Here is a 23,818-nt window from a genome sequence, read left to right on the forward strand (position 1 = left end):
AACAATTGGGAAACCAATGCCAAGGATAGGAAACTCTAGCAAGCCATCATCTGAGAAGGAACAGCAACTTTCAAAGCCAGCAGATATGCAGAATTGGAAGAAAAGAGAAGAAAACGGAAAGAGAGGCAGCAACAATCAAAGACCGATCTGCCACGTGGAACTACCTGTCCTGAATGCAGAGGAACTTTCAAAGCCATGATTGGACTCATAAGCCACTTGAGAGCCCATAAGTAGATCAACAGAACAAAGACCATCATCCTCAACCTCGAGGAATAGCCACGATGACGATGACCTTAACATATTGTGCAACCAACTATAAACTTGACTTGAATTGACCACAACTCCTGACACTGACTAGTTTCCTTCTCCAGGTCCCCAGAAGAATGAAGACCTGTCCTCTTCCACCTTTCTATACCCAACACCAATATGTTCAAGTCAGAGGTCACTAACTAGAGGCCGCTCTCTTTAATGTTGTTTATACCTCCCATTTGCTTAAATTTAATGTGCCTCTCTTTCAGAAACATGCTTTTGTGGGCTCTCGATAAGTCACCATTTTGCCTCCCAACAGGGACGGCCAGATGGCCAGATGACTATGCTGTAAGTGATGGATGTGCACTAGAATCATTTAAATGAGGCAGCATGGTTTCAACTGCAATCAATGGGTGCTGATTAATCACACATCATGGTCCTTAAGTTGAGAATATTCTATTCAAATATCAAAATTATACCTCACAAAAACTCATTTTGCTCTTTGAAAGATCTGTCCACTTTACTGTATTTCCCAATGACCCAGCTATCTATGTCAAACCCAAAATGAGAGTTTTGCAACAAGAGGTGATTGAAATAAAATGCTGAACAAAATACTGCCGCAACACACACAAAATGCTGGAGGAACCCAGCAGGCCAGCAGCATCTATGGAAAAAAGTACAGTCGATGTTTCGGGCCAAAACCCTCTGGCAGGACTGTACTTTTGTACATTTTTCCATAGATGCTGCCTGGCCTGCTGAGTTGCTCCAGCATTTTGTGTGTTACTCAGATTTCCAGCATCTGCAGACTCTCTCCTGTTTGTGAAAATATTGCTGCATGTCAGGCTTGCTGACTTTGTTACAGGGTGGCAATGATGTGGATAATGTTGAGCAATAGTCCATGTGGCTCAACATTAAACTATGCACTTCAATTAAAACTAAAGCAACCGAATGGTGCACCAAGATATTTTAACTTACAAGGCCTCTTAAAGTCCCGAAACATTTAACTGATGATTAAGTATTTTGAAGAAATGTCACCAAAACCTCTTGCAACTACCTAAAGCTATATAGTGGAGAGCATTCCTACTGGTTCATTCACAGGCTGGCATGAAGACTTCAGTATCGCAATTGGCTGCCGAGGGTTGTAGATTCAGCCAGCTCTATCACAGGAACAAGTCTCCCCATCATAGGGGACATCTCGAGGAGGTGATGCCTCAACGCATCTATTATTAAAGAGTATTACCATTTGAGATATGTCCTCTTCTCATTATTATCGTCAGAGAAAGCTGCAGGAGCCTGTAGACACACACTCAATGATTCAGGAACAGCTTCTTCCTCTCCATCATCAGATTTCTGAACAGTCCATGAGAACCATGCCATTATTCCTTATTTTTATACTATTTATAGCAACTTTATGTTTTTGCTTTATACTGCTTGCTGCTGCCAAACAGAAAATTTCATGTCTATATAAGACAGCAACATCAAAACGTGATCCCGATCCTGAAGCATTCAGGAATGTTGTCAGTTGTTAAATAGAAATTGGGGCAGCAAGATTATTCACAACAAATTTCCACAAGCAATAGTGCAATGGAGACCAAATTGTTTTAATGATGTTGTCTGAAAGATAAGCACTGTCCATCTCCAAACTGGTGTTAAAGCATCTACAGATTGTTCATTCACAAACAAGAGAAAATCTGCAGATGCTGGGAATCCACGCAACACGCACAAAATGCTGGAGGAACTCAGCAGGCCAGTCCCGCTGAAGGGTCTCAGCACGAAATGCTGACCGTACTCTTTTCCATAGATGCTGCCTGCCCTGCTGAGTTTCTTACATTACTTTGTGTGTGTTGCTACAGATTGTTCCTATAAGGATGGAAAAATATGGGAGTGAGTCAAACTAGTTCAGTGTCACATGCAAAAAGAATTAATTTGAACATTGCAATAATCCATTGTAATTCACCAGAATACTAGCCCAAATTTCATGCTCATCTCACCAGAGTGGGCTCAGGTTAGACAGTGTTGGACAGAAAGCATTAATATAGGCAAAACATCTAAATGGAATGAGTTGAGGACAGTGGAAGCAAATAAACCAAATGAATTTTTTCTTGTCATGTAGTTGAAGGAATGGAGGCCATTTTGTGAGATTGTTCTTGTGGTCAACATTTTGTGAACTGGTTGTTGCTCAGGAATGGATTGATCAGAGCAATCCAAGGTAGACACAATGAGATCCCTGCTGATGACGTGCTCAACCTCAGATCATTTCCAAGTCAGAAATTGTTTATATGGTCAGGTAAAAATGGCAGGTTTGTGAAAAGAACAGCCTGTGACTTGTATTAATCTGAGCTCAATGCTCGACTGATCTGCCTAAACTAGTTTGAACTAGTTTGTCTGAGGGAAAACAAAGAAAATTACATGAAAATGAAAAGCCCGTTGGAAGAGCAAAAAGGTATACTGCTAGTAGTCTTGCGCCAGATCCAGTGAGAGGGTGACAGAAGCTACCGAGATAAGCTTGGGCCAACAAAATTAATACACAACAGCTCAACAGGACAAGAATTGAGGATTTCGGGAGTACAAGTAGAGAAAACTCTGGAGACCTACCATTACAAAAGTGGCTGTCCCAATATTGGAAACATGGAGACATGGTGGGATCAAGAGGAATCTGCCTGGGCAGAGCAAATTCCTATTCCCAGGTATTACCTTTTATATTCTTTGATTGTTCAGAGAGGATCAGAAAAAACCTTGAGGGTATGTTCACAGATAGTTAGTTTTGTACTACCTATATGCCTGTTGTTAACTGAACCAATATAATAATTTGTCACAGACAGAGCTCCCTGGGCCTAATCAATTACTGTTTTTGAGGGTGAATACTTGCACCAACTGACACGAGCAGGAAAAAAACATACTGCTACAAACAGTGAGTCAGCAGTTACTGGACTGACCCCCAGATAGACAGGGGAAAACAGAACAGCGCTCGAGCACTTGACACAGGAACAACACTGACAGGTGTGTGTGAGCTGGATGGCTGCCCAAGGTCTTGGCCAGGGATCTTGTACGCTGCTGAGACAACAGAAGATAAAAGGAGACTATTAAAAATTCTAAATTAATCCCCAAGTGGTGCACAAGCAGCAATGTTAGACAGCTGGTCTCTCAATAAGAAGATTCAAAGCTCAATCCTAGCTATTATTCTGTTTTACCCTCCTCAAGGAGACAGTGATCTGGAGAAGGAGAAGAAAATGTAACTACTAGTCTGAGCAACTGGTAAAAATAGGTTGAATTCAACAGGAAAAAAAAAATCAATTCCCCAATTTTTGCCTGTACTTACAGCTACTCACAGTTGGCCATTAGAAACTGTCCTCATAACATAGACCTACCATCATTTTTCTTTTTGGACTTATACCTACAGAAACAAACTTCTCAACCCATTGTGTTTGTGCTGGTCATCAAGCATCCATTAATACAACTTTCATTTTTCATTCTCCCACATTCCTGTCAACTTAACCTTCATTCTACCATTCATCTACACACTGGGGGGAAAGTTACAATGAAACTGGATGCCCTGGGGGTGGGGGGGGGGACCCATATGGTTATAGGCTGAAAGTGCAAACTCCACTAAGATAGCTCTGGAGGTTATGGTTGAACCTGGGCCCCTGGAGTAGCAGGTAGTGCAGCTACCCGAGCTGCTGCCTCACAGCTATGTCAACTTAGTTGTAGGTATGTGCATCTGACAATGGGTCTGTACATGCCTCTGTAAGTTGTCCCCAGAGATAAGTGGTAAATCAGGGGTTATTTGTGAGAAGGATAAAATGAGATTAGTGTGAAATAACTAATGAATACTTGAGGACTTGGTAGGGCAAAAGGTCTGTTTCCATTGCTCTATGACTATAATATTGGTGAACCTGATGCAATAGTGATGAACACAGTAATCCAGATGGGGTCTAACAGAAACTCGTGGCAGCTGCAACTTCTACCCCTTTACATTTCAGCTCTCTTGCACTTAAGGCTAATACTCTATTAGCCATTTTAATTATTTTTTTTTGAACCTGCCCCATCAGCTTTTAGTGATTTCTTGATTTGGACTCATAAAACCTAAAATAATTTCTTATTGTGTGCCACTTGGGAAAGACAACCATTACAATCTACCCAGAGAAACTGCTGCATGATTAGATTTGTAAAGTACTAATTAGGGCCTTGGGTTGCAATTTTTGTTTGGCACATAAGCCACAATGTTTCTGAAAACCTACAGTACTCGGCAGCCACCAATGTTGTTTGCAGAAATAAATCTCATTAATATTTAATATAAATCATTTTAAATGATATAGCAATGAAATAGTGATGAAGGGCATCACTGAAATACATCAACACACTACCTGTAGGTGAGAAATTACTAATTAATTTTAATAATGCTCTGTCTTCTTGCAAATCCTCCCACTGTTATTTATGGATTCAGTGGCAATAAACTAGCTGTAAAGACTTGCTTGATATAATCATATGGCCAATTGATCTTGATACATCGAATACAGCAGACCTTTTTTATCTTAGAAATTACAGAAGCCACAGAAAAAAAATCAGATTTAAAAAAAAATCAAATCCATTCATAGCCTCACTTTCAACTTCCAATTTATCTCTTCCACTGCTTCAGGCTATATAGCCTGCTGAGATCCTCCAATTAGAGCCTTTAGTATACCTCAATTTCTTTTGCTTCTCCTTTGGTGGATATACCTTCACCTGTCAAAGTGCTAACATTTGAAATACTGTTCCTAAATCTCTGTCGTGCTCCTCTCCTTTTTGTCTAACTTTTTGGTCAAGGTTTTGTTCATCTGCCCTGATATTTTATTACCTTAACAGCATTACATCAATTGTGGTTATGCTGCTTGCCATTCAAGAGCAAGAAAGGATGACTGTGGCATTTATGTGCCTCTGTTCTTTGAGCTTGTACACAGTTAGTGGCAATATTATGACTTTCTAATTTTAGCAACGTTCTTCTAACGTTAAGGTGAAAATTGAGAAATCTCAACAAGGTGACTTTGGCTATGTACTTTCCTCTGAGTGCCAGGCAACATAGTTTACCTGCTTCAGCAGATGGCAGGTTCACCAATATATTGAGACACACAATTGACTTGGATGTTGCCTTGTCCACACAGTGGCCGCATTGAATGCTAGTTTGCTGTTGATTGCAGGAGCTCATAAAAGATACCACCGTTCCCTCTAAGCTGCGTGGGTGCATGGTCACGTACTAACTGAAATACTTCCACGTACATGCTCTTTGTTGCCACACAGCTATTTCCTTTTATATAAAGTTCATATAATTTTGAAATCATGTTAGTGTAATATTATGATAATGTAATTTTGAAATTGATGTTAATATAATTGTGAAATACCCTACAATTAGTTGTGTTAATTGATATAATCGTTAAATTTTTAAAATAATAAATGCACCACAATCTTTACTTTGAAACACTTCAGAGCTTCAACATATTTACATCGTCAGAGTTTCAAGTTACAACACTGCTAAAAAAGAGTAACAATAAACACAGAATGGAAGTCGGTACCTCATTGTTAAGAAACCGCCGGCCCACTGAACGTCAATGCTGTCTGAGTTTAAAATTTTTCAAAACATTAAAGATTTTCTTTGGTGTACTGTGTTTCATTACCCCATTCAATTAATAAATAAAATCAAAAGTATGTGATTTATCAATTATCATAGCATGCATATTGCAAAAATCATTTAAAGTGACGTGCAGTTTCAGGCTGTGTAAAATTTTCCTGCTCAGAGCAATGATTGGTCTGCGCAGCTGTAAAAAAAAATTAGAGGAGGCATTGCCAGTAGGTAAGCCAAGGTCCACTGCAGCCTTAAAGTTGTATCATCTGATATATGACCATCAGCAAGAGGATTCCTGAGTCACATTGTATCCTCAGCCAGAGGAAGTTATCACTTTTCTGAATTCTTTTCTTACCTTGAAATTTTATTTCACCCAAAAATCAGTATGAAATGAGTGTAGCAAGGGAGTGCAGATGACTGTTTTTCCCCACTGATGTTTCTCACTACAAAATCCCTTTGCATGTGAAGCAAATAAACAGGAGAATTTTGTATTTCCTAGTTCAAGCCCGGGTGCTGCAAATTGGGAAATCCATTAGGCCTGTGACGTGTGCGGGAGGGAGAGATGAAGAAATCAGAGCCCAGCTCACAGCACCTAATGCCTGGAACATGCTCTCAAACTTTTGAGTGTAGCTTGAACCCACCACTTTGGAAACATACTAATTTGTCCCTCTGTAAATGCGTGTGGTTTACACGCATTCATTTTTGTGGTCCATTGACCGGTCCCAATAGCTTCTAACACCAGGCAGACACTGGAAGGTATGTACCTCTAAAGTAAACCCAGTCTTTAACACCATGTACAGGCCTACACTTGGTCCTGAGTTTAGTTTTCCAGCCTGATCTTACTGAAAAGAGGAGTACATTACCACAGGGACTGGAAGTTAAACCGTCTTCCTCGGGTTCTATCACCACCCTGATTCTTCATGATTTTAATTACTTGTTTGTTACCAATTTCAAGAAAAACAAATTAGGTTTAGAGAATAATTAAAGGCCTCACTGAATTGTCAAATTTGTAAGTTTGGTATTATAACCTTGAACAATAGAGTGTTGTGACAATTAATGGTGTAATAGATAGTTGGAAATTCTTTGATCAACAAATGAACTAAATATTTTAGTGATACTGTTGTTGGCAATGCTTGCTGGGATTACATCTCCCTCATATCCTTTTAAGTCCAATAACGCCACACAAAACTTAAATAACTCAAATTTATATGATACCGTTTGTACCATCAGGATATCATTAAATAGTACAGTCAGTGAATTTTATTTTAAATATAGCACAGCATGATCCCAAAAACAGTAATTAAATATGGAACCAGTTAATCTGCTGACACTTACACTTAGTGGCCACGTTATTAGGTACACCTGTACATCTGCTTGTTACTGCAAATATCTAGTCAGCCAATCATGTGGCAGCAACTCAATGCAAAAAAGCACGCAGACGTGGTCAAGAGGTTCAGTTGTTGTTCACACCAAACATCAGAATGGGGAAGAAATGTGATCTAGTGACTTTGATTGTGGAATGATTGGTACCAGATGGGATGGTCTGAGCATTTCATGAATTGGCTGATGTCCTGGGTTTTCACGCACAGCAGTCTCTGGAGTTTGGTGCGAGAAACAAAAAACACCCAGCAAGCGGCAGTTCTGTGGGATAAAAAAAGCCTTGTTAATGAGAGAGGTCAGAGGAGAATGGCCAATCTGATTCAAGCTGACAGGAAGGAGACAGTAACTCAAATGCCACATGTTACAACATTGGTGTGCAGAAGAGCATCTCTGAATACACGACACATAGAACCTTGAAGCGGATGGGCTACAGCAGCAAAGGACCGCATCCAGTTCCACTCCCGTCCCTAATAAAGTGGCCACTGAATGTTATTTGATTAGGTATACACCATTGTACTCCTCAACAGGCTTAGTGCAGTGATTTCTGATTAAATAGAGCAGGAAAACAAATAGCGAGTCATATTTCTGTAACACTACTTCCCACCAGGACCCTCTGAAGAAATCCCTTGGTGCCTGTCACCTTGACTGTTGCCAGTGGTCGAATCTAGCCTCTGATCGCGAGGCCTGGCGACACACCATTCACCAGTCCATCTCCTCCTTCGAGAAGGCACGCAGGGCTGCATTCAGGACAAAAGGAGGAGGAGGAAGAACCGTGACACAGCAGCACCAAACCCAGAATAGAATTTCCCTTGCATCCGCTGTGGCCAGATCTGCCTGTCCTGCATTGGCCTCATCAGCCACCAGCAAGCCTGCAGCAGACGTGGGCAGCCCCCTTCCTAAATCTTCGTTCACAAAGCCAAGCCATGAATTCCCAAAAGATAATCCATTTTATTCCCACTGCCATTCTTGGTGGAATCTTACAATTTAGCTCCACGTTTCTCAATTTTAAATGAATGCTGTATTGAATAAAACAACTTGAGGTAAATGTCATCAATAATTTAACACATGTGATTCATGCAAACTGTCTTAAAGAGCGATTCCTTGAACCAATACTTGCATCAATACAATGTGGGTCAGTGAATCAATCCTTTATGCTGGGAAGCAAATAGATTGCCATGACTTGCAACAGAAAAATGCTGCTGAAATTCTGACAATGTATTACTGTCTGTGTAGAATGCAATTAACATTCATTGCCTCACAGCTGGGGCCCAGACCTGGGTTAAGAACTCCTGGGGCTCTATGGCATTACAGTTCATCTTGACTCTCTATTCAACTATCTGATGCTGGCACCATATTAGTTACAGTTATGACTTTATTTGTCAGATGCAAGAATTAAATTTATTACAGTATTTATAAAAACGCTCTCCTTTATTTCCGGGACAGCAACAGTAAAAGCTTTATGATCCTTACTTCAATTTGGCTGTTACATATTTCAGCCCTATAGATTTAGTCAAATTCATTAGTGCAGTGGTTCCAGTTATAATTTTCATTGCCACTCATGCTATTGAAACTATATTTTCTCATGATAACAAAGTACAAGGGCCTCTTCAAACCTCAGCCTCATGACACACTAAAATAGAAGTTATAAATTTTTGAATAATTAGCAATTATTAACAATGATGAAAATTGTAACAAAACACATTTCAAAGCAATTTTATGATTTGGTTACAGCACATACACTTAGACTGCTATCAGAAGCTTTACTGAAGACCACCTATTTTGCATTGTGCCCTGGGCATGGAACCTATCATTTCATGCATCAATTAACCTCTTTTGATCCTGTGTCAAAAAAATGGTAAATTAATTTTATCACCTTTTGCACACTCTTGTGAAAACTGCCATTCATTTGCATCATATGGCATACAAACTCTTTCAGTACATTAAATACAAACTTAATTAAAATGTCACTTCCCAGTGTTTTCAGTGATATCAAAGAGCAAATCAAATGCTGAAGTATTCTTTAATTTGTAAAGTGCACCAGTACTACAAGCAAGACATTAGCTTACAATCATATTGTAAGCAAAGGCCATTAGTGCTGTTTGGAAAATATTAAATGTATTTATGTTCACTGAATTTTTAAAAATTGCTCTCAGACTCAGAATGGATAGTAGCACAGCATTGTCCTTCTTGCTTGACATATGATTATTAGAGTTTATAAAAATAATTTAAAGAAAATTACTTATGTAACTAAAAGCTTCCACATCCACTGAATATTCAAATGTCTTTGCTGCAGTAAATTTTTTTGATATATTGTCATAATTGTCAAGTTACATGGAATTTCAATGCAAGGAGTATTGTGGGTAAAGGCATACGAGTTGAGGGCATGGATCGACACATGGAATTACGACATTATAGCCATTAGTGAAACTTGGCTACAGGAGGGGCAGGACTGGCAGCTTAATGTTCCAGGGTTCCGATGTTTCAGACGTGATAGAAGCAGAGGAATGGAGGGTGGGGTGGTGGCATTGCTAGTCAGGGAAAATGTTACAGCAGTGCTCAGGCAGGACAGATTAGAGGGCTTGTCTACCAAAGCCATATGGGTGGAGCTGAGAGACAGGAAAGGTATGACCACATTAATGGGGTTGTATTATAGACCACCCAATAGTCAGTGAGAATTGGAGGAGCAAATCTGCAGAGAGATAGCAAACAACTGCAGGAAACATAAAGTTGTGATAGTAGGGGATTTTGATTTTCCACATATTGATTGGGATTCCCATTCTGTTAAAGGTCTAGATGGGTTAGAGTTTGTAAAATGTGTTCAGGAAAGTTTTCTAAGTCAATATATAGAGGTACCAACAAGAGAGGATGCAATATTACATCTCCTATTAGGAAACGAGTTAGGGCAGGTGACAGAGGTGTGAGTAGGGGAACACTTTGGTTCCAGTGATCATAACACCATTAGTTTCAACTTGATCATGGATAAAGATAGATCTGGTCCTCGGGTTGAGGTTCTAAACTGGAAAAAGGCCAAACTTGAAGAAATGAGAAAGGATCTAAAAAGCGTGGATTGGGACAGGTTGTTCTCTGGCAAGGATGTGATTGGTAAGTGGGAGGCCTTCAAAGGAGAAATTTTTGAGAGTGCAGAGTTTGTATGTTCCTGTCAGGATTAAAGGCAAAGTGAATAAGAATAAGGAACCTTGGTTCTCAAAGGATATTGGAACTCTGATAAAGAAGAAGAGAGAGATGTATGACATGTATAGGAAACAGGGAGCAAATAAGGTGCTTGAGGAGTATAAAAAGTGCAAAAAAATACTTAAGAAAGAAATCAGGAGGGCTAAAAGACATGAGATTGCTTTGGCAGTAAAGGTGAAGGATGATCTAAAGAGCTTCTACAGGTATATTAAGAGCAAAAGGATAGTAAGGGATAAAATTGGTCCTCTTGAAGATCAGAGTGGTCGGATATGTATGGAACCAAAAGAAATGGGGGAGATCTTAAATAGGTTTTTTGCGTCTGCACTTTTTAAAGGAAACTGGCATGAAGTCTATGGAAATAAGTCAAACAAGTAGTGAGGTCATGGAAGAGGAGGAGGTGCTTGCTATCTTGAGGCAAATCAGAGTAGATAAATCCCCAGGATCTGACAGGGTATTCACTGGGACCTTGAAGGAGACTAGTGTTGAAATTGCAGGAGCCCTGGCAGATATATTTAAATTGTCGGTATCTACGGGTGAGGTGCCGGAGGATTGGAGGATAGCTCATGTTGTTCCGTTGTTCAAAAAAGGCTCTAAAAGTAATCCTGGAGATTATAGGCCGGTAAATTTGACGTTGGTAGTAGGTAAATTATTGGAAAGAGTACTAAGAGATAGGATCTACAAGTATTTGGATAGACAGGGACTTATTAGGGAGAATCAACAAGGCTTTGTGCGTGGTAGGTCATGTTTAACCAATCTATTAGAGTTTTTCGAGGAGGTTACCAGGAAAGTGGATGAAGGGAAGGCAGTGGATGTTGTCTACGTGGACTTCAGTAAGGCCTTTGACAAGGTCCCGCATGGGAGGTTAGTTAGGAAAATTCAGTCGCTAGATGTACATGAAGAGGTAGTAAATTGGATAAGACATTGGCTCAATGGAAAAAGCCAGAGAGTGGTAGTGGAGGATTGCTTCTCTGAGAGGAGGCCTGTGACTAGTGGTGTGCCACAGGGATCATTGCTGGGCCCATTGTTATTTGTCATCTATATCAATGATCTGGATGATAATGTGGTAAATTGGATCAGCAAATTTGCTGATGATACAAAGATTGGAGGTGTAGTGGACAGTGAGGAAGGTTTTCAAAGCTTGCAGAGGGATTTGGACCAGCTAGGAAAATGGGCTGAAAAATGGCAGATGGAGTTTAATACAGACAAGTATGAGGTATTGCACTTTGGAAGGACAAACCAAAATAGAACATACAATGTAAATGGTAGGGCACTGAGGAGTGCAGTAGAACAGAGGGATCTGGGAATACAGATACAAAATTCCTTAAAAGTGGCGTCCCAGGTAGATAGGGTCGTAGAGAGAGCTTTTGGTACGTTGGCCTTTATAAATCAAAGTATTGAGTGTAAGAGTTGGAATGTTATGGTGGGGTTATATAAGGCATTTGTGAGGCTGAATTTGGAGTATTTTGTGCAGTTTTGGTCACCAAATTACAGGAAGGACATTAATAAGGTTGAAAGTGCAGAGAAGGCTTACAACAATGGTGCCGGGACTTGAGAAACTGAGTTACAGAGAAAGGTTGAATAGGTTAGGACTTTATTCCCTGGAGTGTAGAAGAATGAGGGGAGATTTGATAGAGGTATATAAAATTATGATGGGTATAGATAGAGTGAATGCAAGCAGGCTTTTTCCACTGAGGCTAGGGGAGAAAAAAACCAGAGGACATGGGTTAAGGATGAAGGGGGAAAAGTTTAAAGGGAACATTTGGCTGTGCGGCTTCTTCACACAGAGAGTGGTGGGAGTATGGAATGAGCTGCCAGATGAAGTGGTAAATGTGGGCTCACTTTTAACATTTAAGAAAAACTTGGACAGGTACATGGATGACAGGTGTATGGAGGGATATGGTCCAGGTGCAGGTCAGTGGGACTAGGCAGAAAAATGGTTCAGCACAGTCAGGAAGGGCCAAAAGGCCTGTTTCTGTGTGTGGTTCTATGGTTCTAATTCCAGCTGCATTAAATGTACAATGTTTGAAAACAGAACAGCATTTGGCTTTGCAAGCCATAGAAAGTGAAGAAATCATGAGTTTTCAAAAGAAGGAGAAAAGAAGTTATAATCATCCGGTGGTCTTCCTGATCCTAGAACTTTATAACTAAAGAGAGTTAGTGCATATATGTTGTAATATAGAGAGCATCATAGTCAAGATCCTATGAACAGTGATGGGATAAAATTGTATTTATAAATTTCAATTAAAAGATTTGCAAGGACGTTGGTAAGAAAGTTCTTGTCATAGAATCTTTTACTGTCTCCTGAAAAAATGGGTGGGTATTCAGTTAAACCATCCTGCAAAAGAAGACAACTTCAACGATTCAGTACTCCTCTTAACAGGCAGAGTCAGCTAAAAGTTTGCATAAGTATTTGAACCCAGCTATTTTGTGCTAGAGGCAGTGTCTATAGTCTGTGTTTCAACTGATAAGAGCATAGTGCTGCTACAAAGGAACACAACATGGATGTCAGCCAATTGGAAGAGAACAAAATTACAGGACTGACAGCTTAGAGGAGAGAAATTCCAAGAAGCTTGCAACATTTAGATGCCACCAAAGACAAAGTAGATATCTAGGTTATTATAGGTTGCCTTTTTGTTGTTGAGTTTGGGTGCCACAGCAAAACAATAGAACTGAATTACCAATCAACTTTATTAATTAGGACATCACTTAAGTAGCTTGCAGCATTACACTCCTATGTTTGCATATACCCCTTCTTTTAAAATCCTTCATTTGGAGTAGTATGCAATACAAAAAAAAATCAATACAAACTTAAGCCTTTGAAGTGCTATATTTCTGCGGGGAAAGATTTCTTGGTAGAACATACAGTAAGTTTACCAACTAACAGTAAACCAAATTAAGAACAAAACACAATTTTTTTTTGCTAATTGCGGCTGTATTCAAAATTTCCCATTTTACTTTAAGAATAATTTCAACTTGTTTAACGCATTATTTCGACAATTTTATTATAGCCACAAACTTTAATAGCACGGCTTGACCATTTTTTCAGCTGCAATAAACTTGATTAATAGAAAAAATTGGTTCAGCTTCCATGTTTAATGAATAGAAATGAAGAATACCTCAGGCACTAACTTACTTTAAAACTACACATAGCAACTAAATTACAATGTTGGCTAAAGTGCAAAGAAACTTTGAAAGCACTTTGAGATGGTTTCTGAAACTATTTTAGTGTTTTCATTAGCCACTATAAATAGATAAAAATTATCTATACATATAAATGTGGTGTTGTATGGATCAGTTTGCAATTTCATCTGTTATCAGATGTTGCTTACTTTTACTATCCATGCTTTCAAGGTTCCTCTTTGAAAACCAAGTAGTAAAAGTTAATTGGTGTAATTTGTATCTTTTGTTCATTACTGAAAAGCTTAACAGTCACCACTATTTCCAAATGTAATGGGTTCATCATCAACATCTAACTATCAATCAGAGACTTCATGCAAAATCGACAAATGGCTCAGACATTGAAATTGATGTGAAAAGCCAGCACAGATAGTTATACAGTACCTGATATAAATAGATATCAAAATGACTGCCATGCTCCTCATGTCTGATGTTCTGCTCTGTTGCTTTAGTACGTACTGTAGTTCTCTTAAAATGCTTGCAAACTCAGTGCCATTACAGTCTGTATGCTCCAGAGATGCGGGTAGGGCCAGGGAGACGGCGAACGAGCTCTGGCAGTGGGTAGAGGTTGTCTGGGAGCTGAAGTTGATGCATGTCATGACCAGCCTCTTGAAGCTCTTCATGATGGTGGATGTCAGCGCCACTGAGCAACAGTCATTGAAGTATGTTACCTTATTCTTTTCTTAACTACTGGAATGATAGTTAAAGCAGATGGGAATCTTAGATTGAAGCAGGAAGAGGTGAAAAATGTCTGCAAATACCTCTGCCAGCTGATCAGCACAGGATCTAAGGGATAGCCTGGTACATCATCTGTGTCAGATGTTTTCCATGGGTTCATAGTCTATTAGACAGATCTTACATCTGGTATGTTGGAGGCTGTAGGGGTGGGTGGTGACATACCAATCCCCTGCTGTGCAAAATGAACAAAGAATACATTAAGCTCATCAAGGAAGGATGTGATGCTGCCTGACTTCTTTTTGCAGACTGTTATGGTATGTAAGCCTAGCCACAACTGACAGATTGCCTGGAACTCTGCTTTGGATTCCGATTGTTTTTTGGCATCTCTGTACAATAAAGAAACCTACATTTGACTGTGCTCCATTGACTACAGCTCCACCTTCAATACTATAATTCCAAGTAAACTTATCACCAAACTCTAAGGCTTGGGACTCAAAATCTCCCTCTGAAACTGGATCCTTGACTTTGTAAACAATACAATGTAATCAGTAAGGACAGGCAGCAACACCTCCGCCATGATTATTTTAAACACAAGACTGTGTGTGTCCTCAAACCCCTACTCTACTCCTTATACACTCATTAGTGATGGCCAGATTCTGCTATAACTCCCTCTACAAGTTTGCAGTTCGTCCTGCTGTAATGGGTCCTATTCCAAATCAGACATCCCATCTCTCCTGGAAGTTCCGGGAGTCTCCCACATATTAATAGTGGCTCCCTGATGCTCGTAAATTATATACAATATCACGGAAATCAATTTTTTTGAGAGCGAGTGAGAGAAAGCAAGAGAGAGCGCGAGAGAGAGCAAGAGCAAGCAAGCGAGCGAGAGCGAAAGCAGGCAAAAGTGCGCGAGCGACCATGAGAGAGAGAGAGCGAGCCATGGCAGAGTGTTCCAAAAAATATATAAAACATACGTCACCCCAGACTACACTAAAGTGTACCCCTGCCTAATAGGGGTCAACAATAATAACAGTGTTGCTCACTGCACTGTTTGCAACAGTGACTTTTCTATTGCCCATGGTGGGTTAAAATGTAAAAGACATGTTGAGGTGACTTTAACAGGTGCCATTCGTTCATTAGCATAGTTAACATTATTTAAACTAGCTGGCCAGCTGCTAAGGAGCTACTCTATTGTCGACATCCCACCTCTCCTGGGAGTCTCCCGCAAACTGATGGTGCTACCTCCCTGAAATGAGTTTTTGCAGGGTGGGATGTCTGCCAAATAGAGTTAGGATACAGGAAGGAGATAGAGAGCTTAGTAATAGGAGTCACATCAGCAAACTTTTTCTCAATGCCAACAAAAGAGCTGGTTATTGACTTTGGGAAAGGGATGGTGCACACGCTCTAATCTACATCAATGCTGCTGTGGTTGAGAGGGTTGAGAGCTTCAAGTTTGAAGCCATGGCCACAAAAGTTCTCTGATAACTCTATTTCCTTAGGAGGTTAAAGAAGTTTGGCATGTTCCTATCAATCTTTAGCAATTTTCACTGATGGGCCACAGAAAGCATCTTATCTGGATGCATCACAGCTTGGAATAGCAACTGCTCTGCATATCGCTGCAAGTAACTGCAGAGACTTGCAGGTTATGGCTCAGCATAACTAAGAAACCAGCCTACTTTATACAGACAGTATTTGCACTTCTTGTTGCCTCAGAAAAGCAGCCAGCAGAATTGAAGACCAATCCACCCAAGACAGAGTCTATCAGGCAGAAAATATAAAAGCCTGAAAGCATGTACCAGCAAGTGCAATGACAGTTTCTATCCCATTGTTATCAGACTACTGAATGGTCACCAAGTTCAATAAAAGGGCTCTTGGCTTCACAATCTATCTCATTATGTCCCTTCACCTTATTTCCTACCTGCAGTGCTCTTTCCCTGTAGCTGCTTCACTTTAGTCTGCATTGTTACTGTTTTACCTTGATAATCTCAATACACTGTGTAATGAATTAATCTGTATTAACAGCACGCAAGACAAGCTTTTCGCTGTTCCTCAGACCACATGACAATAATAAACCAAGTGCAGGCATTGATCTTAACTGATGTTTCAATGACAAACTCTGCCATCTTCATCAGGGATGATGCCCAGGCATGTCTAGTTTGGTGGTATTTATACCCCTGTCATCCATCCCTCCTATTTGGTTCATCCTCATCCAATCAGGTTTCCACTGTCCCACCCTCCAGAAGAAATCAACAGTAGCAGAACATTGCATTCGCAATGACTTTAGCATTGACTTTGATGGCACAAAGCTACTGTTCCTCGTCAATGGCTTTTGGGAACACCTGGTGAAGGAAGCCATCGAAATAAAACTAGAGAAAAAGAATTTTAACAAAGACTAAGGTCTTACTTTAAGTAAGAACTGGAACTCGATTGTAAACAAGGTGGGACAGTGGAAACCTGATTGGATGAGGATGAACCAATCAGGAGGGACAGATGAAGGGGGTATATACACCACCAGACTAGACATGCCTGGGCTTCATCCCTGATGAAGATGGCAGAGTTTGTCATTGAAACATCAGCTAAAATCAATACTGTATCAGACTGGAAGCCTGAGAGGAGTTTATTCATCATATACACCAGGAAAGCATTAGATCCTATTTCAATAATAAACCAATTCCAACTAATTGCAGGATATTAGATAATAACTATTTGGAGAACCCATGCTACTAAAGGGTTCTAACACTGATTTAAAATGGAAAGAATAGACACATACTGCTTCCATATTCCCCCACCCCTCCTGCCAAAGAGCACTTCATGTGAGATTCAGTGCTACAGTTAATATGTCCATGGAGACGGAAGGCCATCAGAGGCCTGTGCTCCACTGGGACATAAGGGCCCACGAAGAAGAAGAAGATGTTGTTAATATGTCCCAGTGACTGAACAATACCAACAATAACTTCATATGAAAGCCGCTCTGATTTATTACACAAAAATCCATTTGCTTTCATGTTTAAAAAATATTTTCAGCATTTTTCATTAGAGAAACAGACTTCTCATACAATAAGCCCTGGCACCTGTTTTGAACAGCCTGCAAATGGTCTTGCTGACAATGATAACATGCAGAAGCTTGGGCATCTGCAAATGTCATCAAGAAACAGCTGAAAGCACCGGGTATAGCAGAGGCTATTGGACTGAAATTGCTTGTAGTTGTAAAAACCTACATTTCGTAATCTAGCTGTGCCTCTAACCAAGCTGTTTGAACACAGTCAGAACACAGACATCAATGCAGCAATATGGAAAACTGCCCAGGTATGTCCTATTGATGACATGCTGGACAAATCCCATCCAGTAAATTACCATCCAGTTTATTTTCAATCAGCGAAGTGATAAAAATTATTGTTAACAATGCCACCAAATGGCACTTACTCTCCAACAACCTGCTCACCAATTCCCAGAGTTGTGTTTAGCCAGACTGTTTAGCTGCATATCTCATCACCGCTTTGATCGTTAGCAAGGACCAATGAGCTGAACTCCAGACACGAGGTGAGTGCGACTATTATATCACCAACGCAGTCTGACAGTCTTCGAGAAGGTGTGGTCAAATCAATGTATATTCGTGGCTGATGGCTGGAGGCATTCTTCACTCAATTAAGATATGTGGTTTTGATGCTTTCTCATTCTAGCTCCAGGACATCACCTCAGGACTTCTCACCTTAGGCCCAAATCCTTCATCAATCAATCTCTGCATCAGAAGACCAGAAGTAGATATGGACTCTGATGATTGCTTCATATTTAACTCCTCAACAAATGGCACAATCCATGCAGGAAAAGAGAGGCCTGCCACAGCCAGGACTGGGCTGATCAGTGACAAGGAACAGAAGTGCCAAGGAATGAGGCTGTCCAACAAGCGAGACCTCGACAAACTCCGCTTTACATTTAATGGCATTATAATCTTCAAGCTACCCCAAGCATCATCATCCCACTGGAATAGAAATCAAATTCAAACAGTCTTATAAATAACAAGGCTCCAAGAGCAGGTCAGAGCTGGAATATCCTGCAGTATACGACTCAACTCCTGACACCAATCTACAAGGCAGAAATCACTAGTGTGATGGAATACCCTGTTTTGTTTCAACTGAAGAGGCTCAAACAACCCACAACAATAAAATGTTTGCGAAATGCATTAGTTTCACCACTCTAAACATTCATTGGGCACAGTACGGACCATCTACAAAATGCTTAGCAGTTACTCATCCAGGTAATGCCAACAGTACCTACTCAACAAAAAGCCTCTATCTTCAAGAAAGACCATGGCAGCGGGAGCATGAGAACAACATCATTTACAGGTTCCTTGTTGTTGCCACTAGGCCTGAATTCGAGAACCCATCAAACCAATGGCATTCTACAAGGAAGGTGCCATCTCACTTTCACCTTCTCAAGGACATTTAAGGTTTGGTAACAAATGCTGGTCTTGCCAGTGACACACACTTCCAAATAAAAGAATAACTTTCAAAAAAAAAAAAAGAAATCACAAGTTCCTTCAGGCTGAAAGTGATGTCTAGGAATAGTATTAAACCCTTGATTCCTTAAATAAATTGTCACATGATTGATCACACACCTAAAGAGACGAATCTAATTATTTTACACAAATTTGATCATCGCTACTTTAAAAATATTTTAGATGCTTACTTTGTCATAAAATATCACCATTAAGTACTCAGCCTGTTCAATCATAGTGTCTAAAAGACTTCCATTAAATATTCAATACAATTTGATCTGTTCCCTCTCTCCTTTACTGGCACGCGCTGTTCTTTGCAGCTCTGTATTGCATATTTATCCACCCACTTTCCTCATGTTTGATTCATACTTTGATTTCAGTTACATTGATTTTACTGCCACTTCAATGCAAAATCCAGAAAGATCAGGTGCAGGTGCAATGAACACTTCACATATGGACTGCAACATCTGGCAACAACACCTGAGACTTATCACAGGAAGCAGGATACTTGAGGTGTGACAGAGGAAATTCAACGTACTCCTTGGTTGCCAAGTCTTTGCAACATTAAAATCCATGGCTCAATTAATAGCCTTAGAGATCTTACCTTAGTCATTATTTCCTGTGAACCACAAACTTTTGGATAAGTAACTTGCTATCCTTTTCATTTAGTTTAATGAATAAATGCACATGTGCAGTTTTCTAAAAATCAGCCCCGTGCTTGCCCTTTCACTGGACTCACTTTTCTGTGACTACAGAATTATAGCTTTCAGGAAGTGTGCTACAAAATTTCTGAAGGCAATGTATGCGCTCCATACGTATTTTAGCGATTACCTTCATATAAAAATGAAAACAAATCTTTTTTCATTTCTCATGATGAATTATTTCCTTATCAAATTAGAGAAAATAACTTAATATCATTGTAGCATGGGAATCATTTCATGTCAACGCTGATGTTTGAATTTTCAGAATCAATATATCAAAAGAAAACAGGCATAACCATTAAACTAAATATTACACGATAAACATGCTTTCTCCTCCCCTCTGCTCTGAGCTTTCCAAAGGGCAAATTCCCTTTGGAACACCCGGTCCACTCTTCTGTCTCCACCATACACAGCACTTCCCCATGCAACACTGGAGGGTATCAAACCTACCCTTTAATCTTTTCCCTTCATACCACCAGGAGCTACAAATAAACCCTGTAGGTGAAACAGTGTTTATTCGACTTCTAATCTAGTACACTGCATTAGGTATCCACAATGTCTTTCCTCTACCCTGGAGAAACCAACCTAGACTAGATGTCACTTTGTGGAGAGCATCTGCATTCAACATGCAGAGGCACTCTGATCTGCCTGTGCCTCAACATCATCTCATTTTCCATCCAGGCATAACGTAGCCTTCGGGACTCCAGATCTAATTAAAGAACTTCAAGTACCTTGATTTGTCTGTACAGTTCAGTTCTGCCAGAGGTATTGTTTTAAGTTTTTTCTCTTCACTAGCATACTCTCTGGCTTCTTCTGCGAAGCCAATGTCTAATCTAAATTACTACCTCATCTTGAACGCCAAGCAACTGAATATTTTTGACCAACCTCCCATGCGGCATATTGTTAAAGGCCTTGCTAAAGCCCATGTAGACAACATCGACTGCCTCACTTTCATCAACATTGCCTGGTAACTACCTTATGAAACTCAATACCATTGGAACTTCTGGTAAGATGGCAGTACATTCAGATGCAACAGCCTCTCGGGGGTCCAAAAAAAGCCCTTTTTGTCTTTTTAAACAATTTTTATGATTGCAAAACAATGCTGGACTTCAAGCAATTTCGATCGTGCAGGAATACCCCATCAGCAAGGTGCTCGTTGGCGGAGCAGCTAGACATGGAGCAGACTGTGTTCCTTCCTGATACAGGAAAGCATTGAAGGAATTGGAGCTGGAGCACAAAGGCGGTGTGCACTGTAACCGTGTGTGATTGTCTTGGATGCTTCTCTTGTTTTTTTAAATTTTTTAAAATTCAATTTTCAAACTTGATTGCATAAAATAATATCTACCCTTCCCCCTCCCCTTAACCCTTCCCCCCGTTACATCCCCCTATCTAAAGGAAAGGAAAAAGAGAAAAAAAAAGCAGAAAAAAAAGAAAAAAAAAGAAAGACTGCCTGGATATTGGAAGGTCTCCACATGCTCCATGGGATTCGAAACAAGTTTAATATATGTATTTGTTTCTTTCCCCAAAGGACCAACCTCTTTATCATCGGAGCACCTATATATACAATCCTATTTTTTGTAAACAAGGGCGCTAAATACTCAAAAATGTATCATACTTATTCCTTAAATTATAAGTAATTTTTTCAAGTGGAATACAGCTAAAGATTTCATTATTCCAACGATCCATACTTAAATACGAATCCGATTTCCAAGTAACTGCAATAGCCTTTTTGGCTACTGCCAATGCAATTTTTATAAATTCTTTCTGATATTTATTCAATTTAAGTTTCGGTTTTATCCCTTCAACGTCACCTAATAAAAATAATATTGTGTTATGTGGAAGTTGTGTTCCAATAATTTGTTCCAATAAAACTCTTAAATTTATCCAAAAAGATTGAATTTTGGAACAAGACCAAGTAGAATGTAAGAAAGTACAAATTTCTTGATTACACCGAAAACATTGATCAGGTAAGTTTGAATTTAATCTATTTATTTTTTGCGGTGTAATATATAATTGATGTAAAAAATTATATTGTACTAATCTGAGTCAAACATTTATTGTATTTGTCACACCGTCGAGACATTGTCTTGACCAACTTGTTTCATCAATATTAATATTCAAATCCGTTTCCCATTTTTGTCTTGACTTATGGATTCCTTGTTTAAGTGTCTGTTTTTGAATCAGATTATACATAAAAGAAGTAATTTTTTAAATTTTTCCTTTTTGAATTAAAGTTTCAATTTCATTAGGTTTTGGCAATAACATTGTTTGACCCAGTTTATCTCTTAAGTAAGCCCTTAATTGAAAATAATAAAAGAAAGTGTTATTTGATATTTTATATTTATTCTTTAATTGTCCAAATGACATCAATATACTTCCTTCACAACAGTCTTCTATATATCTAATCCCTTTTTGATACCAATTATATAAAAGTTGATTGTCCATTGTAAAAGGAATAAGTCTATTTTGAATCAAGGATCTCCTTGCTAATAAAGATTTATTTCATCATCAACATTTATCTTATTCCATAAATTAATCAAATGTTTTAATATAGGAGATTCTTTCTTTTCCCATATCCATTTAGATTCCCATTTATATATAAAATCTTCCGATGTATTTTCTCCTATCTTATCTAATTCTATTCTAATCTATGCAGGTTTTGGTTCGTCAAAAAAAGATGCAATAAATCTAAGTTGATTTGCTTTATAATAATTCTTAAAATTTGGAAGTTGTAACCCTCAAGTCAAATTTCCATGTCAATTTTTCCAACGATATGCTTGACATCTTACCTTTCCAAAGAAATTTCCTCACACATTTATTTAACTCTTGAAAAAACTTCTGCGGCAATTGTATTGGTAGTGTTTGAAATAGATACTGTAATCTAGAAAATATATTCATTTTTACAGCATTAACTCTACCCACTAATGTTATCGGTAACATCATCCATTTGTCAAGATCTTCTTGAATTTTTTCAATAGTGATAAATAATTTAATTTAAATAAATTCTTTATATCATTATCAATTCTTATACCTGAATACTTTATACCATTTATCGGCCATCTAAATTGAGTTGCTAATCGACATTGACTATAGTCTCCTTTAGTAAGGGGTAAAATTTCACTTCTATCCCAATTTATTTTATACCCTGAAACTTTCCCATATTCTTCCAATCTAGAAGATAATTTACGCAACGAATGCAGTGGGTTTGTTAAATAAATCAAAACATCATCAACAAATAAATTAATCTTATATTTCTCTAAAACCCTTAATATCTGAATCAATTCTAATTAATTCAGCTAATGGTTCTATCGCCAATACAAATAAAGCAGGTGATAATGGACAACCTTGTCTAGCTGACCTTCTTAGCTGGAATGGTGTTGAAATTTGGCCATTTGTCACTACTTTAGCGTTGGGATTAGTATTTAAGGTTTTAATCCAGTTTATAAAAGGTACTCCTAACCCATATTTTTCTAATACTTTAAATAAAAAATCCCATTCCAATCTATCAAATGCTTTTTCTGCATCCAAAGCTACTACCACACTCATTTCCTCCCTCTTTTGTGCCAAATGAACTATACTAAGTAGCCGGGTTACATTATCTGCCGATTATCTATTTTTAATAAATCCTGTTTGATCCATATGTATTAATTTTGGTAAATATTTAGATAATTAGATAATCGGATGCTTCTCTTGTGATTGCAAGACCCTGTTGGACATTGATAGTGGAAGATGCTGCAGGCCCATTTCCCTTGTCTGTTGGCGTGACAGACAGTGGGGAGCGGCGTGGCCTTGGCTGCAGCAAGGACTAGGCCTCAAGCCCCTGCTGCTGCAGTCCAAGAGAGGAGATGACGATGGCAGTGTAAGACGGTGTTCATGCTCCTTTGGGTTGCTGGCATCTCCCATAGGTGCTGCCCTCCAGTGTTCAATCATTGGATTGCATGTGTGTCTTTGACTGCAGACCGCCAGGAACTTCACCATCAATTTTAGGGACACGTCACTCAGGGACTTGGGTTACATGTATATTTTTTGAGTGACTGTATGTTTGCTCACTAGCTTAAATGTGCTGTGTGTGTTGTGCTATGTTGTGCTGTGTATGTTTCACACCTTGATCCCAGGGGAATGCTCCTTCATTCAGCTGCATTCAGGTATGTTTGAATGATAATTAAACTTGAACTTGAACTTGGACCCGACTTACCACGCACAAAGCCATGTTGACCATCCCTAATCATTCCCTGTCTATCCAAATAATTATATATCCAGTCTCTTCGAATACTTCCCAATAGCTTTCCCACTACTGATTAGATTATGAGAACACTCAGTCCTCTTTTATTGTCATTTAGAAATGCATACATG

The 23,818-nt window shown here is 39.1% G+C and overlaps 1 protein-coding gene across 5 annotated transcripts in view; it reads right to left on the minus strand.

Moving 5' to 3' along the window:
* LOC134357983 (catenin delta-2-like) overlaps nt 1-23,818 on the minus strand; it is a 1,288,623-nt gene that overhangs the window by 937,154 nt on the left and 327,651 nt on the right. Inside the window, exon 4 of one of the 5 annotated variants that reach the window (XM_063069824.1) lies at nt 7,181-7,486. The exons of the other annotated variants lie outside the window; for them this stretch is intronic. The gene's annotated coding sequence lies outside the window, so the exon portion shown is untranslated. The remainder of the gene's footprint in view (nt 1-7,180; nt 7,487-23,818) is intronic. 5 annotated transcript variants of the gene reach the window in all.

Source organism: Mobula hypostoma, chromosome 17 (genome assembly GCF_963921235.1).
Source record: "Mobula hypostoma chromosome 17, sMobHyp1.1, whole genome shotgun sequence".
NCBI classification, from domain to species: Eukaryota; Metazoa; Chordata; class Chondrichthyes; order Myliobatiformes; family Myliobatidae; genus Mobula; species Mobula hypostoma.